Source organism: Natator depressus, chromosome 8, assembly GCF_965152275.1.
Source record: "Natator depressus isolate rNatDep1 chromosome 8, rNatDep2.hap1, whole genome shotgun sequence".
Lineage (NCBI taxonomy): Eukaryota > Metazoa > Chordata > Testudines > Cheloniidae > Natator > Natator depressus.
Window position 1 is genome coordinate 61,242,645 of NC_134241.1, and position 14,825 is coordinate 61,257,469.

The 14,825-nt window shown below is 40.2% G+C and overlaps 1 long non-coding RNA gene across 2 annotated transcripts in view; it reads left to right on the top strand.

Annotated features, from left to right (window-relative positions):
- Window positions 1-486: 486 nt before the first annotated feature.
- LOC141992867 (uncharacterized) overlaps window positions 487-14,825 on the top strand; it is a 34,169-nt gene continuing 19,830 nt past the window's right edge. The window contains exons 1-3 of one of the 2 annotated variants that reach the window (XR_012640675.1): window positions 487-607; window positions 793-861; window positions 6,713-6,785. This is a non-coding gene — a long non-coding RNA (uncharacterized LOC141992867). Of the gene's footprint in view, window positions 608-792; window positions 862-6,712; window positions 6,786-14,825 lie in introns of those variants that run through there. The other variant, XR_012640676.1, reaches the window with a different exon arrangement.

A 14,825-nucleotide genomic window follows, 5' to 3' on the forward strand; every position in this document is an offset into this window, starting at 1 on the left:
AATCCATGTGGTGGACTTTATCTTATCACCCATGCTCGAAGCTACGAAGTTGGGATCTGAATATGGAGTTTAGCTTTCCAAGTAGTCAGGGAATACTTGGATCTTGGGGGTGTGTGTGGAGGGGGTGTTAGCTGGGGCTCATCTCTGTTGGTAACAATTAGTTTATGATAACACCTATGGTTCAGGGTTCTCTGAACTTTAATTTAAATCCCAAAACTACTTTTGGTTCTCTTTCCCTTAAAGAAAGAGCATTAATTTTTTAAAAAATGCATGGCCATTGGTATCACATTAAAATAAGATATTTTTAAAAGCTCATTCCTTTATAACTTTGTTATGAAAATGATTACTAAAACCACAATATGAAAAGATTTCGGGGTGGGTAGGGGAGGAGAAAAAGGGTATAAAAGAAGTTTTGCTCAGCCGCATGCTATCCTGGTTATAGTGAGCATGAGAGTTGTCATTTGGCAGAGAGCTCCCTTCCATAGCAGAGCCTTCTGTCACAGATATGTCAGTCCACGTTGCATCTTGCAGCTCCAGTGAAGCAACAATCCAATAAACAATTTTAGGGAATTGAAATGAGAAATTTCGGATTCTGTGCTCAAGATAGGTCTGGCTAGAGAATTTATTAAATTGAACCTTATTTTTCCACTGCTTTTCATTGTCTATTTTTAATGCAGTCCTGTTTACCATCAGTACTGTAATATGTGTGGTGTGTGATGTGCATGCTTCTCTGACTTTAAATTGACTTCAACTATTCTGTTTTTCCTTCACATGTACTTCTGAAATGCACAGTTATGTGGGCTCAGAGAAAATAAGGCCCTGATCCTACATAGACTTATGTGTGGACTTACTTTTACTCACGTGAGTACATCTAACTATTTTGTGCAAGTGTTTGTACAATTAGGGCTTAAATGTATTTTGTTGGGCAAAGCATGAGTCAAAACATATCTCCTCATTATCTAGAATGTAGGTCAATGACGTGGTTTATTTCTGGACTTTGTGTATCTTGTGATCTAAATGTGGATCTAATGTGTTTTAGATATGTTCTCCAAAATAATTAAAATTGGGACCCTCATGCATAAAACAGATGTAAAACACATCGTGTCATATGATCTGCACAGACTTTACATGTGAATTAAATTTTAAACACACTTGAATAAGTCTCTCAGACATGAATATTTGATTTGATCTCTGTATTATTACACCAAAAAATCATGTGAAATTATCCCTTATTTTTTCTGCTTACAGTTGTGAGGATACCATGATTTCTGCAAATGTATTAAATACTGTTAACTATCTGCAGGATATTTTGAATAAGAAATTTTCAGCCTTTCAGTTGTTCATGAACTGCTCATTTTGACTATTTGCTATTGATTATTTTATGCAGTATAATTGATCACTGAAGAGATATGGTATTGCTTCTACTTACTGACTAGAAAGCTGAAACTTTTCAAACAGTTAATAATGCATAGAGAATAATGCACAGTGAATAATGAATAGCTAATATATTTATTAGCACATTAATACCCTTGTTTGCTTGCATATACAAGTATTCATATGAATAGGGCCCTACCAAATTCACAGCCATGAAAAACATGTCACGGACTGTGAAATCTGGTCTCCCCCCATGAAATTCGTATAGTATATGGTAAGAGCACGCAAAAGACCAGATTTCATGGGGGAAGACCAGCGTTTCTCAAATTGGGCATCCTGACCCAAAAGGGAGTTGCAGAGGGGGGTCACAAGATTATTTTAGGGGGATAGAGGGTGGCGGCTGTTGGCCAGGCACTCAGCTCTGAAGGCAACACCCCACCAGCAGCAGCACAGAAGTAATGGTAGCAGTATCGCAACCCTCCCTACAATAACCTTGCGAACCTCCACAACTCAGGATCCCTAAAATTACAACACTGTGAAATTGCAGTTTTAAATAGCTGAAATCATGAAATTATGATTTTTTAAAATCCTATAACTGTGAAATTAACCAAAATGGACCACGAATTTGGTAGGGCCTGACCTATGACCAACCATTCCCCTAGCATTCATGAATACAAAGATGATGATGATTATTTAGTTGCATTACAGTACAGCTAGGGGCCCTATTTATGCCAGGCTGCACAAACTGTGGTCAGGGCACTATACAAACATAATGGCGGGGGGAGGTTCTTGTCCCAAAAAACTTCCAATCTAAGTGTGAGATGAGAGACAGTAGTTGGATAAAACAAACAGATGAGGGGGAAAATGAGAATTTTTATTCGTATATTATAACAGTGCTCACTGCACAACTACATGGATATTTATAGTGATCAAGTCATAAGGGGGGGCCTGAACATTGAAGAATTGTACTTCAGGTCAGAATATGTTTGCAAACTTGTCTTTGTAGTATTTGAGCCACTCTAATATATTTACATGTGGCTCCTGCCTTGGCAGGTGTAGCAAGGGGGGATACAGATGCTGCCTTCTGCTACAGGATCCAGCTAGGTTAGATGTTATCATGGTGGGCTCTGATAAGGGAGTAATGTATCTCAGTAGGGGGTCTGGGGTCTGCATCAGGGTCAGAGTGTACCCTAGATGTGATAGGTGACCCACAAGAATCACTGATCAGACCTGTAGCTATCTACACAGCTACACAAAAGATTTTCTCCCGCTATGCTAACAGTGTCCTTATGATCAAATCTCGGGGCTTCTAGTCCATCCTCCTCCTCCTCCTCCTCCTCTCTGCTGCTTTTGAATGCATTCCTTCTACTATCATTTATAATATACTGTACTTCCTTGGCTTCATGATGCTGTCTTCTCTTGGTTCTATTCTCCCCTCAATGACTGTTACTTAGCATCTCAAAGAGCAGGGCTGGCTTGATGGTCATACTACCATTGGATCCTATATTATACTCATTCTCTGGGACCTCCCTAGTAAGGCTGGAGGGTGCAAGAGCAGAGTTAATGTTATACCAAATTTCATTAACTATACACTTCTGGGATTGCCTAAGAGGAACAACATAAAAGCTTGTTGACATTTTTTCATCTAAACACTTTTTCCAATGAAAAATGGCTTTTAAACCAAAATAAGTTTTCTGTGGAAAAAAAAACGTTGCAGGAAATTAAAAACAAACAAACAACCCCTAGATTTCTGAGAAATTTTCTAGGAAAATAATGGCATTTTAACCATCTCTAAAGAAAAGATTGAGCTGAGCAACTGTTCTCCTGCCGCACTTCCCCTCTGCCCTGGGTACACAAAATGATTTTGCGGAGGAACTCTTCTCTGTTACACAAAGTATAGGAACTTTCCATTTAGCTGATTTTTCCCCCCCTTCTGTGTGTCCTGATACCTTTCTGTCTGATTGCCCCATTGTCTTCATCTATCACTGTATGGCAAAGGTGATCATAAGACATATTTTTTTCTGTCTGTTTCTTATGAAACAGGGAATTCTGGGCCAGGTATGATGTCTGCGACCATGTTGAGAAGTCATGCTATAGTCTTAAAACTTCTTTGTCATAGCTTCACTGGACTGCATTCTGATCTAAGATTACACTGGCTAAAATCACAAGTTAGTCCACAGAAACCAATATATTTCTATGAGTGTAAAATTGGTTTATGAGTGAGACTGGAATTAGGCTCACTTTGGGCCTTTGGCCAAGTCAGTCCTGTGAACTGTCTAGTTAATAATGCTAAAGTTGAGACAGAAGCCAGAGCATTTAGTAAATCTGAAGCTGTATCCTTATCATGACATTTATAAGGGGGGGAACCACCCTGCCTGCAAAATCACTGTTTTTTTAAAGAAAAACAAACATCCACCTGGAAAAAATGCATGTAGCCATGGAGTACATGGAAAAATAAACCTATAAAATTACAGTGTGTGCTCCTTCATAGCCCCTTGGTTTTGAAATTCATTCCCTAACTTGGTCCAAAGAAGACTGAATATATACCTTCAGGCCATGCTGCAAAGCCCATCTTTTTGAGCAAGCCTTCAGCAATGCCTACAATAACTGGAAGCAAGTTGCCTTTGAGTATTTGAAAAGAGGGAGATTTAGACTGATTTTTTTAATGTGTTTTTCAACCTGGAAATTATGTTTGTGGGAATGTGCTGCTTCTTCTGAGTCTGTGATGAGCCTGTAGTATACTTAAACCTGATGGTGAGATCATCTAAAGCCCAGGATAAGCCTTCTTTTATATGTGTCTATTGAAATCTGTATAAATAAAGTAAATACAAATAAATTCAATTGTTGGTGTAGAAATGCTAAAGCAGATCTACTTAAAGGAATATTCTGAAGATCTACTGCTGCTAAATACTAATTAGTGTTGGTCAGAATAAGTTCAACGAGACAATGCTTCATTGGAATGTACCAAATCAGTGAAATCAAAATGTTTTACAGAGCTGATTTGATTTTGCTGCTGCTCCAATGGAACCCAGAGAGGGAGTCTGATGGAACCCAGGTACTGCACCATGAGAAACCTGCCAGGTTACATGCCCGGCTCCTCAGAAACCCACCTCATGCAGGGTGCTGGGGAGGCCAGGCTTCCAGTTTTCCTCAGTTCTGGGACTACCCCCACATGGACTGCCTTGGGGCTAGGACCTCAGGGCGTTCACATTCTTCTTTGCAGGGAATTTTGAAAATGTTGGCTTTTATTCCTAAACAGTAGGAAAGCAAATTTTGAAATATCAAAATCCTCCACAAAATGAGATTCTCTCCAGTCAGCTGTAATATTAATGCAGATGTGTGTGCAGTACAGTACAGGCACTGTTTACAACTATAGTTAAAGAATTGATATTGTTTAAGGTTTCACATTTGTATCAGGAGTGCACTTCCCTAGTTTTGGCCAGTGGTCAATGTGATACTGGAGGAAGGTGATTTCTGTGAGCAGAGTTCACAGTAGCATTGACAGTTTAAAATGGCTCTATACTCGTGTTGATTTTGCTGAATTAAGGTCTGGCTTGTTGGGACATTTCTGTTTCATTTATTGAAGGAGACAGACAGAAACTTCACAATTTCAGTATTGTCTTGTGGATTGTTCCTTGTAAACAAAACTTCAGAAGGTAAATTGCAGGTAAGCCTTAGCTTACCTGCATAAGCATTAGTCCCAGTATTGCATAAGTATATGCATAAGCATTAGTCCCAGTATTGGACTAATGAGATAGCATAGTCAGGTGACTCGAGCATGAGTGTGAATGATGAAATGGGTTCAATTCTCAGCACTGTCTCTGTCTCAGTGGATCTGTTTCTGATCTCATTTACAACAGTTTAGATGGGGAGCAACTCCATTAAAGCCAGTAGATTTACACTGGGGTGATCATAAAATTAGGATTGTTATGTAGTCTTGGGGAGAATCATATCAAACTCAGTTTCTTTAGAAGCTGAGGGTTCACAGCACCTTGATGAATCAATGCATTGATTCTCCTTTGCCTCCATTTTTTCCATATTTTTAAAGCAATATGATGCTGACTTTTTAAAGCACTTTGAGATCTACAGATTGAAAATGCCCTATAAATGCTAAGAGTTATTACATTATTATTGCTTTATCCATAAGCTGTGCTCTAGTTGGAAAATGGAATTTCTGTCCTCTGGGAAATTCTGGTACTTTGACATTTGTTTTCATCCGAAATAATGACAGTCAAAGTACTTAAATCCTGGGGAGAGAAAAATATTCCAAATAATTTCAATTCCAAAATGATAAAATATCTCATTTCAATGGTGTGGTTGAAGAGAAACTTTTGACATTTCAAAATACTGAAATATCTACTTGGACCAAGACATTTTGTTTGGAAATGTTGATTTGAAACTAAATATTTTGTTTTGAATTGACATTTCAATTTAAAGCAACAATTTAAAACAAAAGCTTTGAATCAACATTTTGAAACAAAACAAAGCATTCTGGTTTGAAATGACCCTTCAGGGAAAAAAAAATAAAAAAAAAATGCTGAAATTGACATTTATGCAACAAAAGTAACAACAATTTAAATGAAAACACAATTTCTGACACACTTTTTAGCTTTAATTATTTGGTCAGGTCTGTGTGAGTGAAATTTTGAGCTGACTTATCTTATACAAAGTTATTGCCTTTAATAGGTTACATGGGGTGCAGATCAGCACAGAATTTTACACTGCTTTATGAGCACAAAAATAAAGAGAAATTAGCTTTCCCCTCAGTTTTAGACCTTTAACTTAGCTGTTTTAATGTTAGAATTCTTTATTTTTTACCCTTGTTTTACAACATCTTAAAATAAAAAAATTAGGGACTCCATAATAGTCCTGGCTTTTATGATATGCACTGCATAGCTGTTGTTTGCAGAATAGTTTTATTTTAAATAAAGTGTATTGTGGCAGCAGCACCAGTGGGTGGCGAGTTATAGGGTGTTCTAGAGATACTTTCTCCCTGGATACCACCACTTAAAAGTCTGTTACTGGGACACACTCTTACTTGAGATATGCTAGTTCACACTACTACTATCCCAGCAAAACATTTTCAACCTTAGAGGCAAATCAAATAGGGCTGTGGGGGATGTGGGCCAAGAGGATCATTTCACTCTGAGAAATTTCATAAAGTAGTAAATTGTCTTCAGGCTTTCACCTACATTTCACTTTATGTAAAGTTTTACAGACTCTTATGCACAAGACCTGTTTCTTTTCTCACGTACCTGAGAAAATAGGGAGTAACTCAATGTAGTTACAGCAGTGTAAAGCTGGTGTAAGTGACCCAGTTTGTGTGGCCTCATTTTAGAAGGAGATCAAAGGAAGCTACTATAAGTGACAATAACATTTCCAGTAATAAAGACCAGAAGAATTAGCATGGGAATGGAAACTGCAGCTCACTGCCACACAATGCCTTTGAAGAGTGCCAAACTCATTTCCCTCAATGTCGCAAGTTAAGTGTAAGTACTGGGAAACTGCCTGTTACAGAGTGTTTAGTAAAAATGACTATCCTGCTTTAGATGCTAGTTTTTAAGAGGGAGGGAGGAGTCATGGTTTGTTTGATATAGAGTATCTCTGTACTGAGATTACCATATATTTCCTCTAATGAGTTGGTACAGGGTGAAGCAGGGCTTCTGATGTTCCATCACTGACATATCATACCCATTCAATCAGTATGTCAAACCCCTATTGGGCCTACCATGGTATCCTGTAATGTTGGCTTCATGATCAAATAAACACAGCTACCCATCACAATGACAGACAGTCATTTGAACAACGGTAGCAGCTATGTTTTGTTGCAGCTTCAGGGGTAAGATGCACTAATAATGAAAGTCAAAAATAAGCAAACTGTAGCCTTGGGTTATATGGTTTGCAAAAACAATTCCTTAAAGAAAACAAAGGTTCTTGCCAAATGAATAATATTAAACATTAATAAAACACATGAGAATTTCAGAGCACTGGGTGTACAATAACTATTTTTCATGACATAGTTAGAGTATTATTAACCCAATTTTACAGACAATAAATCCATAGCAGTGAGTTTAAGCGACTTGCCCAGTCCACACAATGAGCGGGTGTTCGAGGTGTGAATAGAACTCAGAAGTCCCTGAGTGAAATCCTGGCACCATAAAAGTCAATGAGAGTTTGGCCTTTGATTTCAATGGAGCCAGGATTTTACCCCCCCCTTTCCTTCCCTACACCGTGTTCATCCTAGTAGATCCCACAGCCTCTCAAGATTAGAACATTTACTGAAAATCTAAAAAGCAATGAATGGGGATGTAGGGATATATAAAGGGTTAAATTAGCTTGGATAAAGAATATATACGCTTTGACTTTGTGTAAAAAGCTGATGCTTAGCCGTTGTGGGAAGGTCTTGAAAGATAGGGTGCCTAATTAGAAATACTGGACATGGAGTGTGGCTGATAAGACAGGAAAATCTTTGAAGAAAAAGCACCAGTTATCAAGGGTGGTTCTAAACTGGTTTTAGTAAAGAACCAAATTCAAGAAGCAGTGACTATAATCATGTAGGTTCCGATAGATAAGGTATACAAGAGTAAACTCTTAAAGTGTTCGTAGCTAGTACCTGTCTGTCCAGTTGGAGCCAACCAACATGGGTTTGAGCAACCTGGGGCTAGTCCTGTTGTAAGCACCTGATCAATGCTCATAACTGCAGGTTATTGTATGGATGTGATGATTGCTTAGGCATTTAAGGCACATTTGGAGAAGATGTAGAAAACACCATTCAACCTACTGGATTTAATAAAGGATTGTATGGTTAAACTGGTGTTGTGGTAGTATCCTATATTAATAGTAATTCCAATAGGGAGTGACAGCAATCAAAAGAGAGATTTAGTTTGGCACAAGAGGAGGGGAAGGTCTGTCTGCAATGCTGATGGTTGCAGGCTTGCTCTCTTCCTCTTTGAGTCCAAGCAGAGAGTTAATCCAAAGGAAATGGGGATAATAATGGATGCTAATATTTGTATTCATTTCAGAATTCTTGAGCCTAAATGCAAACATATGTTTTAAATATCAGTCACCTCACTCATAAAAACCCATGGAAGATATCTGAAGGCCTAAGTATACCTGCCTACTCCATAAAAACTGAGAGAGAGAAAACCAACTTTTGTTGAGTTTGTGTCCGTGCATCCAACCTGGTATCTGTATCCCCACACAGTTTTGAACCCCCAGACTTTCCTGAGGTAGGGGCCTTATTGCTTTATATTACAGCAGTGCTTAGGAGTCCTAAGAGATTATGGCTCTATTGTCCTGGGCATTGTACAAATGCATAATAAGAAACAGTCGCTGCCATAGACAAGACAGGCAAAGGATGGGAGGGACAACAGGTACAGATAAGTGAAGTAACCTGCTCAAGACAAAACAGCAAGTCAGTAGCAATAAAATCCAAGTCTTCTGATTCTTAGTCCAATGCTGTATCCCAGATCCAAGAGAAATGAAATACACAGTGAAGATGGTGAGAAGTACATTATATTTTTAAATTCTTCTGGTTCCAGTAACCCAAAGTGTGGTTAGTCACACACTATCTCATTAAAAACTACAAAATATTTACCACCCTGCTGTAATTTTGGTTGAGCTTCCTAGTAAAAATTGCAGGAGAAAAATATATGCTACTTTGGCAGAGCTGCAAGTTTATATTTTCTGAATTCTATGCATTTTACCTGTGACTGGGTCTCCAAACTCCTTTTCTGTTTGATGGAGGAATCTGTTAGCAAACAGGTGTGGTGCCATCAGTCTTTAAATGCATCCCAGAACAGTTTTGTTCAGAGCACTCTGTTAATTTTTTAAAATTTTATTTTAAACCTCTCACTGCTATATTTTGACTGTGAACTGCTGCTATGTTTGTTGTTCACAGGGACTACCTCAGGCTGAGCTAACAGTGAGGCCTTTGCTACTGGAGCCTGTGTAAATGAATCACTTTCTGAGATCTGCCTGTAAGAGGATGGGCTGGAAAGATAAAATTTACCTAAAAATACTGGCCCTGAAAATACATGGACTGCTCTTAACTGAAATCAGAGGTGAAGATGAGCTGCTTTAAAAACAGAAATCAACAATATTGTGGGAATAGCTAGATGCCATCTTGAACAGTTTGGGACCGATCTTTTGCTGGTATGAATTGATTTTGATGGCACTATAGCAGTTTTCTCTAGCTGAGGATCTAGCTACTTACTCCGCTTTTTGGAAGTAAAGATTTGGTTGTGTGTTCAAAGAGCAGGCAGGAGTTTATTACATTTGATTACTCTAGCATGGCCATGGTTAGTATTCAAGGTATAGTCATGACAGTATTAAATCACGACTGTTCATCTTGACTTTTGTTGATTTACATGCTTTGCATTTAGAGTCTTTTTGCATTAGCACTATGTCAAGAATTTAACAGGATGGCTTGCAATGGAAATGACATGTTGATTGGAATCAAGAGGCATATTGATTCAAAACATTAGCATTGGTGGAGGAACTTTTTATTTATGCCAGCGAAGAAGTGTCTGTGTATGGATGTACCCTACAGCTGATCTACTGAACTTAATAGACCAGGGTGAAGATGTCTAAAATAAAAAAAATATCAACAGGAAAATTTCAGTGCTGAGCCTACAATCAGGAGTTCTACGGTAGAAAGCTTCAACACTATGGATTTATTAGAAGCAAATTCTTCAAACCCAGCCAGATAATATAATCTTAAGCACAGCATATACGGTTCCCTCTGTTGTATGGAAGAGGGGGAAAGCAAAATTGTGCTGAACATATGAAAATGGAGTGGAGGGGAGCAATCATCAGCAATACCACCACCAGCAGCTGGCAATTTATCTGCACCCACATCATTAAAGTTAATCTCCAAGGAAATATGGAGTTGGGGTGCCAGAGTGGGGTGTTAGTGATGTGTGTTGGACGATTAGCTCCCCATCATGGCTTGCAGCTTAACCAACCTTTTCACTGAGGAGGGCATGATGCATTGTGTACCTTCAGTAGGAAAGGGAATGGCAGTGAGGAAGCTATGTAAACTAGCTTGTGGGACAGTGAGGGGAATGGATCCAGGACTGTTGAAAATGGCTAGATGGAGCTCCATCAGCTTTTCACCATCTGCTCCTATGAGTCCTTGTGTTCCATATGTCCTTCAGGCCAGGTTAGGCCAGTCCCTCCTGTCAGATTAGCTTTCCCAAAGCCCCTGCCTCACAGAGTGGTGGGATTGGATAGCACAGTGAGTTAACACACAAAGCTTTATCCTGTGGAGACCTGAAAAGCTAATCTGGCGTATACAACCCTCTCTTGACCCACATTATCTGATGCAATTTAGCATGATTAGCATTGTATTTGTGCATCTGTTAGACCAAGGATGGAGCAAAACAGGTACTGCAGGTTAATGTGGGAATTCATCAGTGTTAATTCACAGCTCTAAACCAAGAATAGACATGGTTTAAAATGGCCTTTCTTAAAAGGCTCTATATTCCAAGTTAAGATCTCATTTGAAGGATCCCTGTTACTGATGCTAACCATTAAATGTATACAATGTGTAGTGCAGCTCAGGGATTGCTTGATCCTGTGCAGTAACCTGGCCCCTATCATCCCCCCAGTCCTGGTGCATTTCCAGTAACTACATCCAATAACATCTGGAATTTTGTGACTTCTGAGTGCTCATACTTAAAGATGCATTAATTCAAGGGGAAAGGGGATAGAGAGAGGGGGTCAGAAAAAATATAAATGGTCCAAATATATAACCATCTATTCAAGGGAAAGCATTGTTGAATATCAGTCTTCAGTCCCTCACTATGTCTTCACTTGGAGCTAGGGGTGTGATTCCCAGCTCGTGTACAGATTGAGCTAGCATGCTGCACACATGGTCGTGTGAGCAGCAGCAAGTGGCCGTACTTGTAAATCATCCCAAGGACTGAGAATCTCACCCCTAGCTCTGAGTATAGGCATAGCCTATGAATGTCTTGTAGGTAAGATATAAGCCTCATATGATGAGGAATAAATTTGCTTACATCTGTGTTGGGGCATCCACCCCACACTGGCAGAGAAGGGGTTAAAAGCAGCCTAGGGAGGCTATGCAGGGAGCAGCCAATAGGAGCGGGGCTGTGAGGAGACCCAAATAATAAGAGCTGCAAGGTAGAGCAAGTCCAGTCACTGGCTGGAGTTCAAGGAGTGAAGACCATGTCTCTAGCAGGCTCAGAGACCTGCGGCACCTTGGAACAAGCTCCTACTGGGAGGGATCTAGGAGCAAGAGGAGCTGCTGGCTGCTGAGACTGGGTAGTTATGAAGAAGGTGCTAGGGCCATGGGGAAGTGGCCAAGGGAGATATGGTAGCAGTGAGAGGAATTTGAGGTGCAGCAGGAGGCTGCAATCCATAGAGTCCCTGGGCTGGGACCCAGAGTAGTAGGTAGGCCTGGGTTCCCCGCACTGCCACTGGGGAAGTGTCAGGACAACTTACTGCAGTCACCACTGGGGAAGTGACTGGACTACTGAGGAGCCAAACTTCCCCCAGAAGCAGGGGAACATGGACAGTGACATGAAGAGGACGCTGTGGTTGTGGAGCTGAGAGAGAAACCATAGGTGGGAACAGCAACAGAGTGCTGGTGTGCAGACTGAAGAAATGGGCGTCAGCCTCAAGCAAATCCCCAGAGTGAGCAGGAGGAGACTCTGGACCAGTGGTGAGTGATGCACACCGTGACAACCACATCTTATCTTCAGTTTGCTCTGACTTTATTTGGTACAACAAGGGAAATGGAAGGGTTGGGAAACAGTTTATACGACGATGATCAAAATTTAAGTACATCAAACAGGCTCATTTAAAATGGATCAAAAATGTATCTCTGTCCTTGCTGGATCTCTGTATAGATAAGTGGTGGTAAATGTTGAGCAAAAAAGTAGCAGGTGTCCATGAATTGTAGAGTTTATGACACAGTTGTATCCATTGTGTAACAATGATGTTGAGTATTTCTAATGTACTAGCCTGAAGCTTTGTAACACCTAAGGTGCCTTCCACTCAAATCTCTAGCTTTAAGAAAGCTTTCACCCACCCCTGAGAAGCCACTTCCTCTGGGTGGAATCCAGCCTTCTGTACAGGACCAGAACAAGGCCTATGCATCACTTAAATCCCACTCTCACCTTCAGAACTGTGCATTCTAGCCCTCTGCATAGGGATGACTTTCATCATCTGTGATTGTCCACTCACCATGGAACTCCTTAGAATGGGTTCACCTTATGGGGAACTTTCCTAGCATGCTTTTCTGGTAGCTGGTCTTTAAAATTTTGCAGAGAGTCACCTCTGAAACCATAAGGTGGTCATTTTGCAACAGGCTACTGCAGATTGTTACAGTCTTCTTCAGATGGCATAGATAGTAAGAATATTAGGGTTTTTCATTGGTTTTCCCATCTTATGTAATGTCCTCATAATCTACATATCGTTTGCTTCTCAGTGGACAATTTGTTACCTTTTTATATAGTTCTTAGTAATGCTCTGGGAAGGGCTGTACTTTCAGGAAGGTACCTTCTGTGAATGACAACATCAAAATACCAGGAATCACCATTTCAGACATACAGAGCAAGTAGAGAAAACAATCGTCCCATGAATTCAAGCCTTTTCCATTCATATCAACCTTCTGAAAATATATTATGAGAATATCTTGGTAACTATATGCTCTTATATCTTGCTAGTTATGTGAATATCTGAGCTATGTGGCATTTTCTAACAATTTAAAATGCATGTGACAGTCAAATACACAATCAATCAATTCAATTGTCTTTTTCATATTAAATGTTAACTAAGGGGGATATTTTGCCTGTCACTTAGCACTTCGGAAGCAATCTATCCCATAAGATTTAAAGATGATTACTTGCAGACCTTGCCACAGAATCAGAGAACCAGGGTGGTGCCATAAAAAACATAGATATGAGGATCAGAGAGAAGGTATGTCCAAACATTTTTTTAAAACCTAGATGTGGTTTGGGTTCATTTCAAGAATTGCGTTAAGGTCTGTGATATCTTTTCAAAATAAGAACTACTACAACTTGGAGGCAATATCACTCTTTAATTGTACTCTCAAATGTAATATTTTAATGATCAAGCCCCAGAGGGCTTGAATTCACTAAAGCAGATTACTAATAGTTTGTACCTGTTCACTAAATTAACTGACCCTGTACCTAGAAGCAAGAAACCAAACAAGATTTTTTTTTTAATTGGAGCAAAATCTTTCAGACATTTGAGTTTTGTCAGGGAGGAAAAACTGTGTGTTAAGTTCTGAATGGAATGACAAAGCACAGAAGAAAAGTTCATTAAGAGCAAAATTTTGAGACATGGTTACCTAATGTTAGGCGTCTAATCCATATTGAGACACCTACATAATTAATGTGCTGATTTTTTTTTTTTAAGGTGATGGCCATTCACAGTTCCCACTGATTCTAATGGAAATGAATGCTCTGCACCTCTGGAAAAATGAGGTCAATTTAATTTCGATGCCTTTAGGCACCCAATAGCAAAAATTGTAGTCAAAGTCGATTGGCATTCACTAAAACACGCGTGTGGTGGGCATGCATAACTTTAAAATGATGGAAGTGATTTTCTTCAAATAAAGCTTATATTGTACAGCTCAATGTGATGTAGAGAAACTAAAAAGAAACCTCAGCCAAGTTTGAAGGAAATTGGTTTAGCAGCTTTAAATGTATGAGTATTTAAAATCAACAAGACCTGAGACCACCCTAATTTATATGCACTTTAAAAGGGTTATGGATCTGATCTACCTTGCACTGAAGTCAATGGGAAGATGCCCATTGACTTTGTTGGGAAATGAATCTGGCCCTACATAAGTATGTATTTATGTACTTAGCTAGCAATTCTAACAGACACTAATCAGACTTTGGTTGACTGGTGCCTTCAAGTCTAAAAGAGAGAAATCTTATCCTGCCCCTTCTAAGGTCATGCTTGTGGTATCACCAAGACTGGATGGGGGCCAGGCAGAGGTGAAAATAAGCTGGTACGCCCCAGTATGGCGTACCAGTAAGAGCCGGTGCACCATACTGGGGCAGCCCGGCTTCCCCAGGGGGCAATTTAAAGGGCCTGGGGCTCCCAGTAGTGGCTGGAGCCCTGGGCCCTTTAAATTGCCTCCAGAGCCCCGCTGCTGGAGCCCTGGGGTAGCGGCTGCAGGGCTCCGGCAGCTATTTAAATGGCCTAGGGCTCCCCTGCTTCTACTGCCGGGCCCTTTAAATAGCCGCTAGAGCCCCGCCCCCGCTACTCCAGGGCTCCGGCGGCTATTTAAAGGACCGGGGTGGTAGAAGCGGGGAGCCGCGGGCCCTTTAAATAGCCCCCGGAGCCCTGGGGTAGCGAGCGCTCCAGGGGCTATTTAAGGGTCGGAGCTCCAGCTACCTCTGCTGCCCCGGTCCTTTAAATAGCCGCTGGAGCCCTACCGCTTCCCCAGG